General features: G+C 34.4%; 1 protein-coding gene across 4 annotated transcripts in view; it reads left to right on the forward strand.

Annotated features, from left to right (window-relative positions):
* Nucleotides 1–15,053, forward strand: part of LOC126770297 (ecdysone receptor) — a 219,871-nt gene that overhangs the window by 60,602 nt on the left and 144,216 nt on the right. For 2 of the 4 annotated variants that reach the window (XM_050489646.1, XM_050489648.1), the window contains exon 1: nt 12,151–12,595. The exons of 1 other annotated variant lie outside the window; for it this stretch is intronic. The gene's annotated coding sequence lies outside the window, so the exon portion shown is untranslated. Of the gene's footprint in view, nt 1–12,149; nt 12,596–15,053 lie in introns of those variants that run through there. One more of the 4 variants, XM_050489649.1, reaches the window with a different exon arrangement.

Below are 15,053 nucleotides of genomic sequence, written 5' to 3' on the forward strand. Positions count from 1 at the left end.
TTGTTGGTCTAGTTGCATATATAAGGATGCACATCCCGAGGTCCTGGGATCAAACCCCAGGTTGGGTCATTAAAAAGTTATTGGGTTTTCTGTCGAAGATTCTCAGTCGCAGCCCGGAGTCTGGAAGATTGAAGTATGTACACTCCCATGCCATGGAAAGCACGTAGAGCCGTTGGTCCTGCGCCTAAAATCTTTTCGTCGTGACTGATTGTTCCGTCGTTCCGGTCGTGACTGATTGCCGTCATGGGATTATGAGAGTTAGAGAATTGTAACATCAAAAATGAACCTACAACTTTGCAAACAAATAATTAAAATTTGAATTTGCGAGTGCACCTGTGTTTGCACACACATGTGCATATAATATGTCCTGCGCAGTTGCCTAATCTCTATTGAGACTGGCCGCCTTGGCCGAAATCGGTCAGGATGACATGACTTGATCCCTGTATTAGTTATAATTAAGACAATATTAAGATTCTAATTTGCAAAATATTATACATAATAAAAACAAATTTCTAACTTACATAATGTGATTTATTCAAGATTTAAGAGAATTTTTGTGAATTGACGTAACTAATTATTTATTGCTTCTTATATATGTATGATATATTTAAGCTTACCAATTACATAGGAATCCGTACAAGTGCAGTATGTACTCTCATACATTAGAAAGGCTAATACATATTTGTTTTTTTTTTGTATAAAGGTAGTAAATCCTTTCTATGACAAACCTATTAACTCTTAAACTTTGAGATATAAATATCAATAATACTCAAATTATTATTCTTGTTAATACTATTTTAATAATTCTTATTACATTCATAAAAACACAAAGAAAAATATCGGTATAATTTTAGACCGATGACGAAAAAATGAAACGAGTTATTTTATACACAAAAAATAAAGACACCTAATAAATGAACTCGAATTAAAAAGATAAAATTCTACTAAAAAATCATAATGTTTTAAGCTTATAAACAAACAAAAAAAAACTGTTTCAAAGAGCTCTTAATTCGTATATAATAAAAACTATTCAAAAGACTATTTTCTCTTTCAATTGAAATAAAAACTTGAATCAAACAAAATAAAATATAAAAAAAACATACGACAGGAATGATAAGATACATTTTGAACATTAATTTACATTTTTAAATATTTTATTACTCTAATATCGGAATACGTAAACATATTTCTTGTCAAAAATGTCAACCGACACAACGGGAAACAGCGACTAATTAAAGAAATTTATACGTAAATAAAAAAACAAACGTTACCGAATTGTCCGTGTAAAATGACTCCTTTGATAAAAGTGCGAGCAACGAAAATAAATTAGCGTGAATGTCACATGAATAAATCTTGATATTATCCCTTTGTGTGTGCCGTTTGATGCTCAGGTAACCAGATAAGTGTATGCCATCATTCAAAGTCGATACATGTGGCAATAATCCAACTCTGCCTCTCATTAAGCTCACTGTCCTGCTACACAGGTTTAACTACTAGTTCTTCTATAAATAGTGCATATCCGTGACATTTAAACGCCTTACATCACTATCCGTCTTCAAGTATACTGAACTTTATGAAGATGTCTTAGAGTCTATTTTTGATATCGTTATTATGTCGAGATACGTCATGTTGGAATTGTAACGCAATGTGCACAGTGGCCCAGTCGCAAGTGGTGGAATGAATTTCGTAGACTGCTTGCACTTTCAATAAGACTCGCTTCATGAGTTGATTCATTATTGGCTATCCGTGCAACTTCATAGTGCAATAATAAGTTCAAACATTCTTTAAAATGTTTCATTTATAAACAAGAAACAGATTATTTTGACAAATGTACGATTATACCTTCTTGGAGTAAAACTTTTTTTTTAATACTGCTTTTACAAAATAGTGGACTAAGGTATCATGTTATAAGTTACTAGTTTTTTTTTTAATTGTAAATATTAAAGAAATGTTAAGTTTACCAGATAAGATATATATTAAGACGTGTCCATTTCTCTCTGCATTCTCTAAAACGTTTGCAGAATTTCCTTCCTTTCAAAACAAAAATTTTACTTGCACAATCCCTTCTTCTTCCTTTCCTGGACTACGCTGATGTTTGCTATCTTGATGCGAATGAAGAGCTACTTGACAAACTAGATAGACTTCAAAATTTGTGCATTCGTTTCATTTACGGTCTGCGCAAATTTGATCACATTTCTCAATATCGACGTCAGTTAAAGTGGCTTCCTATCCGACTTCGCCGGAGCTTGCACATATTATCGCTTCTTTTTAATATATTAAACCATGGTGTTTACCTACATGAGCGTTTTCTGTTTTGTCCTGCTCGTGAAAGACCAGTACGCGCATGTGTGGCGTCGAAAACTCTTGAGGTACCATTTTTTAATACTACTTCCTTTGGTAACTCGTTTTCCGTTGTTGCCGCTCGCCTATGGAACTCTCTTCCAGATAATATTTTCCATAATAATGTTACAATAAGATCGTTTAAAATCAGAGTTAAGCAACACTTTCTTTCCACTTAAGTTTAATTTATTTTATATGTATGTATATATATATATATATATATATATATATATATATATATATATATATATATATATATATTTTTGTCTATCTATGTAAGTTGAATATATATATATATATATATATTATAGATGATGGTATATATTAATATATTTATTTGTATTTAGTGTGTAATATATTCATTTATCGTTAAGTCTACTTGAATTTTATAATATAAAATTAATTGATATTGTACCTACACCATAAATATGTATTACAAATAATCTCCACTAGATTCAGGGTTTCTGGAAGAGATCTCTTGTTAGAGATAAGTTATCCCTTTGTACACATTTTTCATTTATATAATTTTCTGTATACTCTGTTGGTACATAAATAAAAATAAATAAATAAATATATGCAAATCTTGCACTGAATGGTGCCCATTTAGTAATGATGATTAGTTTAACCACTTCTTTTATAAATTTAATTTTAAATAATAATTAATTCTAAAGCATTCAATTGCGCTTTAAGTCGCTCTAATATTAAATAGAAAACGAATACAAGACAGTTCCATGTTTGTGGTAAGTAATTGGTTAAACTAAACTCGGTTCCCAGAACTTCTGCCCTAAACTCGGTTAGGTACCGGTTATTCGATCTACACTTATCTTTTTTGAATAATTAACTTCGAACATTTTATTAGGGCAATATAATTTTACCTTAATATTCAATAACGTTGCATTAAATATCAATTTCATTATGAAAGCAAATCAAAGTGATGTAAATAAATATAAAATTTCAATACGAATTTTATTGAATGTTTGTATATAAAAAGTTTGTTTATGTATAAACTACAACAAAGTATTAATTCATATTAAACCGAATAAAGTATCATATTCACTATGAGATTTAATATAATATTTTATCTCAGGTTACAAATTTATATCGCTCACAGAAATTTTATACAAAACCCTTCAAACTTAGATGTAATATATAATATATCAAGCTATATAATATAATATTATTTATGTATCAGGATATATAACACATTGAGTATACCACTTACATTTTTTGATAACTGACCTTATTTCGTCATTTACAAGTATTATAAATATTGTTTATTGACAAATGAAATGAATATTTATATGAGTATATTAAATTATTTTATGGAGATATTTTGATGAAGGAATATTGAACAGTTATAATTAATATTTCCTAATATATAAAGGAAAATTCTAACCACTAGGCCATCTCGGCGTGAAAAGCCGAGATGGCCTAGTGGTTAGAACGCGTGAATCTTAACTGACGATCGTGGGTTCAAACCCGGGCAAGCACCACTGAATTTTCATGTGCTTAATTTGTGATTATAATTCATCTCGTGCTTGACGGTGAAGGAAAACATCGTGAGGAAACCTGCATGTGTCTAATTTCATTGAAATTATGCCACATGTGTATTCTACCAACCCGCATTGGAGCAGCGTGGTGGAATAAGCTCCAAACCTTCTCCTCAAAAGGGAGAGGAGGCCTTAGCCCAGTAGTGGGACATTAACAGGCTGTTACTGTAAAGGAAAATGAATTTTTCATGTCAATAATGATTTTCGAACAAATTATATCTATATTTTCCTCTTTGTGATTAAGATGAAAATAAATTGAAAAAAAATTGCTATTTTGTCTTAATTTGATGATTGATAAAAAAATTCAAAATACATATACGAAAAAAATAAACAGTAATTGTTATTTTAGAACGATACTCTTATTTGACATTTTAGGATCATATTAAATTTTTTTAAAACTTTTTTTGCTTTGCGCATTCAGTAAATAAACGCAATACATACTTTTTAATTCAGTTAAATGCTATTATTTAGCCGCTTTTAATCGCAAGCAGATCGGAGTCAACCTGAGACGAGATGTTAAAGCAATCTCATCGAGTTAACTCGAATTTTAACTTTTGTTTAACTCGAAACCCCCTAATTTAATAATATCCTCTGCAGGACATATTATAGTGCTCAAGTGAATGCGCAAACACAGCTTCACTTTCTGTTCCCTAACCCTCATAATGGGAAAGGCAGGCAGATCAGGCACAGGACCAACGGCTTTACGTGCTTCCCGAGGCACGGGGGTTGTACACACTTCCAACTTCCAGACTCCGGGTTTCTACTGAGAATTTTTGACAGAAAATCTCAATAACTTTTTATTAGCCCGACCTGAGATTTGAACCCAGGACCTCCGGGTTTGTGGTTTTACATGTAGCCACTAGACCAACAATACTCCTACATATAATATACCGATAATACGATCGTGAAATGTGAAAAAGTGATGTATAATATTTAACAACTCAACTTTAGGCTCACCTTAACCACAGTTAATAAGCCGAGATGGCCTAGTGGTTAGAACGCGTGAATCTTAACCGATCATCGTGGGTTCAAACCCGGGTAGGCACCACTGAATTTTCATGTGCTTAATTTGTGATTATAATTCATCTCGTGCTTGACGGTGAAGGAAAACATCGTGAGGAAACCTGCATGTGTCTAATTTCATTGAAATTATGTCACATGTTATTCTACCAACCCGCATTAGAGCAGCGTGGTGGAATAAGCTCTAAACCTTCTCCTCAAAAAGGGAGAGGTGGCCTTAGCCCAGCAGTGGGACATTAACAGGCTGTTACTGTACTGTAACCACAGTCATGTATAGTATTGACGCAGTTTACGATGGAACGCGCTTGCCTAGAAGGTTCACTTTTACCTTGAAGATATCGGGATTATAATGCTCAGGATACACAGACGCCGGACGGGCAACCCACACCATGGTGGTACGCATGAGAAATAAGGAAGCAAAATGGATGGAATGTCAAAAACGTAGTGTGAGCCTATCAGTGTGGACCGGTGACGGTTCACTGCACCTAGTTGACCAATGGTAGAAGTGTAAGAAGGTAATAGGAGTAACTCTGATGAAGACCGACAGGCGCGTTACATGACATTGATGCTCACTGCTCACTTTTTATAAAATAAGTAGGGCTAATGGCTCAATCACTTTTCAAACCGGAACACAAAAATACTAAGTATTGCTATTTAGTGGTAGAAGATCTACCCAGACGGGCTTGCAAAAAGCCCTACCACCAAGAAAAAGCTGGGGAATTTGAATGTAATCCATGATCTATCGCCAATGAGTCTGATAGCGCGAAGATACACCGAGTTCTGTGAATCAAACTGATGTTTGGTTAGCAAAGAAGTTGTCATGACTGCCACCTCCACCAAAATGAATGTCGTGATATGACATCATCACGTCAAACGAGTCCATTCTCGATATATTTCAGCTCAATTGAAAAGAATTCCGTAACTAGATAACTCTTACACCTACTAAACTTAAAGTTTACAGTAATAGGAATACATTAAAACTTGTAATGCGTAACTTTTCACATCCAACAAATATTTCAACAAATAATAATCGAGATGATATGTCATTATCGTTTGAGTTATTTGGCATCACTCCATAACATTCGAACATATGTATTTATGTCAATTTATAATAAATATTAGCTTGTGTAAAAATAAAAATTTTATTTTACAATAAATTACTTGCTCATCAATATCTTGACTAATGTGACCTTTAGTTTTATTACGTATTGACTCGGTAATGCTTTTCTACATTTCCCTTATGCTACTTTTTACTGTTTATATTGTTGAACGTTTAAAAACATAGTAAAAAGTCACTTCATACGGTAATAGTTCGTTATTACAATATGGACAGCACAATTATTGTGTTCATAGTACATGTGGTGTTTGCCTATAATAACAGTCATATGTATATATATATTAATAGCAAGGTTATATATTATATAAAGACACGCATATTATAAGTTTCAAGATGTATAAAAGATCACAAAGTTATCCAAATTTATTTTTGGAATACTTATCTAATTTATAAATATTTTCATCATTCATGCGAGGAGCTAGCACAAATAGCTGCTTTACCAAGCGAAAAACCTTTCAACGTTTCAAATACCTGTATAAAATATATATCAAATAATGTATAAAAAAAAACAATTTCCTTAGAGTATTTGAACTAATTAAAAAGAAGGACCCTTAAGAAATACAATACCTACTACTATATTATTCTTATTAAAGGCATTATTTCCCGTTAAGTTCGCATATAAAACAAAAATTTCAACGAAAAAAGGCTCAAGAAGGCTGACTGCATTCCTTGTTTGGTTTTATTTTTCCATGCCATATTACGTCAGGTAGGTCGTTAGCCTACGTCGGTTTTTCTTCGAATCAGGTCAGAAATTTGGGTTGAACTCGATAATAGGCGTTTATTCACCTCTCTAGGTCGTTTTAGTCTTTCATATATATGTGCAGTGTATGCTATCTTACTCGCGCATTAGCAATAGGCAATTTGGCAACAGAACCGACATTTATGCGGCGCCATTGTTAAACGTAAATTGATTTCTTAAACGTAAACCACGAATTGTGTTAACGATATTCTCTCAATGAACTACAACTGAGATAGCCCAGTGGTTAGAACGCGTGAATCTTAATTGATGATCGTGGATTCAAACTAGGGCAAGCACCACTGAATTTTCATATGCTTAATTTGTATTTATAATTCATCCGTGCTTGACAGTGAAGGAAAACATCGTGAAGAAACCTGCATGTGTCTAATTTCAGTGAAATTCTGCCACATAAGTATTATATAGGCGCCGCCGGGACTAGGGGGTGGAGGGGGATTCACAGTGACAGATTCACCCTGGGAACCCTCCCTAGCGAATGGAGACCCGAACAAGTGGGCCGGCCGTCAGAGCGTCACGGTAGCATGCAAAAGCGATCCCGTGGCGCTCCGATGTTCGGAGCGCACTCGGCAGCCGGCGCCTTAGACACCGCGAGCCCCACATACCCCCCCCTCACACTGTTCCCATGGGGAAAACGCGTAACACGTTTTTCCAGCGTTAAAAAAAGGGTGGTGGAATAAGTTTCAAACCTTCTCCTCAAAAAGGAGAGGAGGCCTTAGCCCAACAGTGAGACATTCACAGGCTATTACTGTTACTGGACTCTTACTTAACTACAAAATTTTCGTATGTAACGATATCTATAGTAATATAAAGTTGAAGTGATTGTTTGTTTCAAAGCGCTAATCACCAGTCCGAGTTATAGACTGTATGACAATGAATACCACGTTATTATATAATAATGGACGGGACCAGAGCAACGTTTAATACGGATGAAATCGCATGTAGCAGTTAGTCAGTAATATATTTTGCTAAGAAGAAATATTTTATATTTAGAAACAATCGGATGTAATATTACTTTTTGTGTAAAGAATTAATTGTATAACTATTTCGTTGTCTTAAGTTTTCTCATATACAGACAAATATGCAACATTGATTAAATAGAAATAGCTCGCTACTATCAAGCTACTCGTCCAAACATGTTATAGGAAACATTAGATTCACCCTCGCATACTGACCCAATGGACGAGTAGGAATGGTCTAAAAAGGAAATCCTACTTGCGCACGCGCAAGCGATATGAGTACGACGCGTACAGCTACAACCATTACAATTACAGTTCACTGAATAGAATTAACTATTGATGGACTTTATTACGAAGGGGAAATACGAAGTTTTGTTTAATTTCAATAATTTTGTTTTTTTTTATTATAAAATTTATATCGAATTTAATTTTCTCGCTAGCTACTTTTTATAATATTTAATTAAGTATTTATTATGTAAACTACAGTCTTCACAGAGATACTATCATAGACATGTGAAAATATTGCGATGATCAATCATATTATATGAAGGGTGTACGATTATTGATAAGAAACATACATTATTTTTAATTAATTATATTATGCCTATAACTTTATTGACAAAAAATGTCATAAGCTGTCAATTGTTTTCATTATATGAATTCAAATATAGTCATACAATATACATATATAAAATAATTAAATCAAGTAAAATTAGTCACACGTAATTATTCTAATGATCCCGAAATAACTCGATAGTGCTGCCGACAAACAATCAACCCGACGAAATAAACTTCGGTTAATCGGCTTACCAGAATGAAAAAATGATCATATCGTCATGACAAAAACCTCAGCTAAATAAATATAGGGTTATAAATCAAACACCTCTGTAATTATATAAGCGGAGTGCGTTTTTATTTATGCGTATTGATTTATGTGAGATTAACAATGCGGTTTGGGTGTAATGTGGGTGTTACGTAGGCTGAGGGTTAGAACTAATGACAAGGCCGCTGCGACCTCTGAAGGTGTTAATTGCTAGCGCATACGCAAAGAGATTGGTAGCAATGATAAAATACCTACAAAGATGTTACTTTGCCACTAATTAGTTGTGGAAAAAAAACTAATTCATATTTAAAATTGTACCGCAGTTCCTTTTTTTTAAATCAAATTAAACTTGCTTCTGTCACAAATTGTAACTAAACTTTAAATTTGTGACATATTATTTTTAACATCATTGTAACAATAATATATAAAATAAAGATATAAACATATGTGTCTATGTTCAACTTAAAAGCATATACCATGTCAATCGGAATGCAGCATTTGCGTGAAACAAAAAAAAAACAAACGAAATGACCTTTTTGTACGTAATTTTATTACGATCATTCAAAACTGAATAGTTATTATTTAAACGTTTGTAAATGACTATTATTACACTCACTGTTCACGAAGGTTCATGTTGCTACAATACTGTTTTTATAAAATGTGTATTTTGCATTGCTTTGTAATTATAAAGGATACATGTGAAATCATACTTAATCTTGCAGCGATTTCGATAACATCATACCATATTCGTACTTTAATTATAAAATGTTCGTAGCATTTAACGGCTGAATTTATTGTCCTGTATTACAACTCAGTCCCAAAAGGTAGTTAATGATTACGTTTATGAAATATCAAGATTATTCAGCATCATTCGGCCAGTGACCCAAACTTAATATTCTAAATTGAATAATTCCTACCAATACGCTGTAAGTTTAGATGTCGAAATTTATTTATGAAGGGTATAGTCATTTTGACTTACATATAAATCGTTAATATTTAAAGAAAACATACACTCACCTTAACTTATTTAAAACTAAGTTTGGAAATACGAATAGCTTGTTTGTAGTATGTTACGACTATTTGTCAGTATAGTTATGTTTTCACAAGATGCGAAAATGTTTCGCTTACTGCCTACAAAAAGATCTAAGCGTTTATGTCGCATTGTCCGGCTGTAGAAGTTTTCATGCTCGTCACGGGCCTTTGTCGCGTCGGTAGACTTTCTCGAACCTGAAGTCCCATAATAAACCGGTGTGGTCCATTCAACTGCAATACCAAAGTTATCTATGAGGAGACCACACCCATTCCTTTTCATCTCCTTTTTCGGTTGAAAGAAAACAATCCCATTCGAAAGCGTTGATTTGTATTTATTTTGTACGAAGTATTGTAACTCAACATATGCCTTGTAACTATTACATATATACTTTGAATGATTATTCCTTGAATATTAAATTGGTGTTTTAATAAAACTAATCATGCCTTTTAACTAACGACATATTACGACTAAAGAACGAAGTTGTATACGCTTGTCCAAAATGTCATGCGTGTCACTAATGAGATATATTTCACACATTGCATCTAAAGATTGCAGAATGCTTTTGTATTTTTAAATTATTATTTTAATGACAGTTAGGTCTTTAAGCTCCTACGCTTTTTTTGAGTGATCGTTAGGACATTTATACAGGCAATGCTGGCAACATTATGCATATCTCCCACATTAGATTATTTGTTTTGAAACTTTAAATTTACGAGAACAAATTAGCGTAACGTTGTTGAATTACAGTTTTTATCGTGTCATTTAAAGTCCTCTTACTGTTCGCTTGACTTTTCCCCTAAGTGTTTCTGGCAATGATCCGGGCGCCGGCGGAAGTGCAGATTGGCATCCCGGGCGACCACCTCCAACGAACAAACACGACGTTGTTCAAACGACACTGAGTGCCGTTGTGTCCTATTTAGAATAAATGCAGTTCATTTTTAAGCAATGCTTAAATGCAACAATGTCTGAGCGAAGCCGTAAAACTGTAGCCATAAGAACCTTTACAATTTACTCATGTTGCAACAATTCCTATATAATATAAAAACGCAAATTTTGTTTTTTTGATTTAAATTTTTTTGTACCAAATACGAAACTACGATTACGTAACAGATGCAAATATAATTGTTAATTCGCAGAAGTAATATCCAAAATAAGTAAAAATATACATATAATTTGGAAAATAACATGTTCGCGTTACTTGGCAAAATAAACTATTTGTACGTTTTCTTAATTAAAAAGTCACAGTCGTTCAATATGATAATAATTTGTTGCTTCCCGAGTCTGATGTGGCGTGACGCCCGCGGCGTTCCGTATCTCTTTTTTACGTCATTTCAATGTCACTTCGACTACTATAATCCAAAAATAAAAATGTATTTTTGTTCTATCGAGCACTTGCTTAAATACTAAATTTTATCTTCATCTCAAGACAAATTTTTGTCCTTCAAAGTTTAGTCAAAAATGTTTTTGATCTCGAAATAATAATTAATGTGCAAACATTCTTTATAAAAACACTGCCAATCTTATAATTTATGTGATTTAATTCGAGCGATCAAATTGTCAGCTGCAATGTCGTGATGCAACTTATTGCATTTAAGTTCATTTAGATACCTACATGAGTTGGACATCTTTCGCCTTCATTAATGTAGCATTGTTGTAGCAAAGGGCTCACTACGTGCGAACTGATAATAGTAATTTCATAAGCCGATGACGTGATGAAATTATCTCATTCAAGATTCTAGTGAGATTTTAGTGAGCACAGTGCGTGACGCTGGCGTACGTGCTCTGACAACCTTGAGCGTGTTTCGCATTATAGTTGAGTAGCGATACGATACGCGGCTAGTTCTCGACGCTCGACGCTGACGCCCTCACTACGCCCGCTATTATTAAACGAGTTCATTGGAACATCTATTTGCGCAATTTGTAGCATCGCACCTAAAGCATTCCGATGACCTTACTCTGCCTCCGCGCATGCATTTTGTTACTACTTCGTATCTTAGACTTTTTTTTTAGAATGAAAATGACAGTTATGCAGTTGAAACTTTACACTTAACAAGCTCGTCTTACGACACACGTGCAAAATTATCTGTTGGTAATCGAATATGTGTCTGGTAATTGAAATTACCAGACCTTAATCTTATTTGGTTGTTTGAGCTCTAATTTACGTTTAAACAATATTTTTATACAAACTTAACTCGCGATTGATGGTATCATGTTATTACGAATAGTAATGACAGTACGCATGCGCTTTTAATGTTTTTACACGCGCTATTCATTCATTGCGCAACTAATCCGTCCACTATGATGTCGCTAAATCCCATTTTTGTAAATATTCAATCTATTGGACGGTGAGCATCGACGGTCATCGATATTATAAAGTCAAATTCAAATGAAATTTTAAAATATTATCGGTAAATGCGTTCGGCGAGGCGCGATTGTTACGCGGCGCGGTGTAGCAGCGCGCTGCGGTGGAGGCGAGCGGGCGGCGAGGCTCCGCGCCTCCCGGCCGCGGCCGCGAGTGTGCGCGAGTGCGCGTGTGGTGGTGAAGCCAGCCTCGTCGCGGCGCGCCCCGTCAGTCGGCGGCGGCGAGTCACGCGCGTCGTCTCGTACAGCTCTCTTCGCACTATCGCTGCACTTCTAGTCGCACACCTGCTATCGTTCAGGCTCTGTCGGCTCTCACGCTCTCGAGCGTGGAGGTCGCTTTGACCTCGCAACTTGGTTTCGGTTCTCGGCGATTTCACCTCGCGTCACAACAATCGCGCCCGCTGTAGCGATTGCCGCGATACTGTCAAAGCGTGTTGTGCTGGTGCATACTGTGACTGCGGCGAACTAGACGGACGTCGCTTGCCGTGACAGTGAAATCGTGATTTTCCAATTGGTGCGGATGTGCAGTGATGGATGAATAAGACAGAAGCGCGAGTGCCCGCGCAAACCGCCTTGCCGTCATTTTTTTGGTCGAGTGCGACGACGGACCGTCAAAATTGAGCCCAAACTGTATCTAGGTGGGTATCACTCATCGAAGAAAGCCGGCGCGGTAAGAACGCTGGTCGCTGGCAGAGCGTTCGCTGAATATTTATAGCATGCATGTAGGAAAGTGTCGTCGGTTTGTCAACGAAGGCGGCCAGGCTCCGCATGCCGTGGCGCGGTCTGCCCGCATCCGGTCAACCGCTCAGCTGATTACTTGTCCTACAAAGCTGCTTGCAACAATTGTTATTTTTTTATGTATTCCATTATGTATGCTATGAATCTACTGCATTTAGTTTAAATAGTATTACTTCCATAACTTATATTATTAAATTTTTTAATTCCGAATTTATCCTATGATAGGAAACGTGTTTAGATGCAATTTTAAAATGATCTTTGACACGAAGTTAAATCTAGGTTAGATTATATACTTAAAATAGTCATAAACGGACTGATAGCGACGGAATTAATATCCTATTTGATTACAACTGAGGAACACGATTCTCTAAAGTTAATTATTTATTAAAATACAGTTATTTTTCATTATATGGCTATTAGGATTACTTAAATAAAAATAAGCGACTTATAATAAAAACGAAAATAGGCTGTACCGAAAACTAACGAAAAACACTATTTTTTTGAACGATCCTGCATGGAAATGGATGTTATTTACATTTGTCAATGTGGCCCTCTATAGATAACCAAAAATATATAATAATTATCAAATAACTTCATTTCTATATGTCGTTGTTTTCCATATGTTGCGCAAAATGGAATTATAAAATTATCCTATAATAATAATAATAATGTTCTCTAGACCGATTTCGGCCACGCGGCCAATCTCAGGAGAGATTAGTCACATCAAGCCACTAGACCAATGAGGCAGAAAATTATCCTATAATACAAAATCATAACATATATATACATATTCATATTGACATACTTCTAACTCGTTTCTGGTGTTTTATATTAGCTGACTCAGGTCAACAACATGCGACTGCAAACAGCTTAGCATTAGCCGTACAAATTGAATTAGTTTCAAGTCCAATAAACTAGCATTAGAAATAATGCCTTCATTGGATAAGGCACTACCTGTTTGTTTTGATACCTTTAGCTCTTATTATTATTCAACCATTCGCGTGGAACATTGATGTTAAATTAATATCTGGTCGAACCCGATACGATTACAATATTTAATATAAATCGACTATCAGTGTACACAATTATGATACTTATAATTTTGGACACAAGAATGATAATTTAATATCGTTTGGGATAACAACTTATTATGATATTTTGAATAAAAATAAATCAAAAAGTTTTTATTCCAAGTCATAATTGACGTAAAACAATGAAAAAAAACCATGATTTCACTTTTCTGTAACATTTATAGAATCAATTAAACTGTTGCCAACATAATATTTTAATTATAAGATAACACAAATAAACACGTGACAAACTTCATATATCAAAATTAATTTATTTTTAGAAATTATTATGCCAAATACTTTTTTAATTTACATAACGAGCAATTTTGATATCCGGTTTGTAACGAATACAAAATCATACAGACGAGAGATATGTACATCCAAATTAGGATGAAACTTAAATAACGGTTAAAATTTAGGCGTATCTTCAATAGCGTTAAATGTTAATTATTTCTACCATACTTGTTAAATACTCGCTAATAATCTTAACATGCCTATGTAATTAAATTGGTAGAAATTAGTAACTACTGAGATTCTTACCGATTCTGCCCGGTAGAAGCTTCATTTCGAACCGGTCACTAACTTTACATTCACTTCATGATGAATGATTCAAAAATGCTCATGAGAGACAATTTTAAGTCACCATCATCATAATTTTCAACCCACATTAGCTCACTGCTGGACATAGGGCTCCTAACTCGCGCGCCAATACCGGGAGTATTGGTCCTGTGCTAATCGCATTCATTGAGCACCCGCCATTTTTCTAAAACCATCTGAGCATCGGCGCGTTAATTTGATTAAAACAATATTTTGATCAAGTAACTAATATCCGTTGATAATAATTATAATAATAATTTGTTTAATGGGAATTGACACTTAATTATAAAAGTATTTTATAAACTTCAACGCACTGAAACCGCAATATCAAGTATTGCGGTTTAAATTACTAAATTAATTCATTAATAAATTAAAATACAATAAAAATATAAACTAGAGTCATGTTCGTTAAGCGTAAATTAAAAACGGTGTTTTTATTAAGGATATACTCAGCCGTAAGGCTGTTCAGCATTTTGCCGTATTAAAGTTATAAACATCCAAACACCAACTTTCATATGACTGACTGACGTATCAACCCACTGCCCAAAGTACTGGCTGGTGCCATGAAAATTTGCATACGGCTTCCTTTTACAAAGTAAGTAAGCACTAAGAATTTTTTTTTTGCAAATTTAACCCCTAAAGTAGTAGATAAAGAGGGTAAAGATCCTCACCCGGGACATATCTTTTGAGC

This window comes from Nymphalis io, chromosome 8, assembly GCF_905147045.1.
Source record: "Nymphalis io chromosome 8, ilAglIoxx1.1, whole genome shotgun sequence".
In the NCBI taxonomy this organism is placed as follows: domain Eukaryota; kingdom Metazoa; phylum Arthropoda; class Insecta; order Lepidoptera; family Nymphalidae; genus Nymphalis; species Nymphalis io.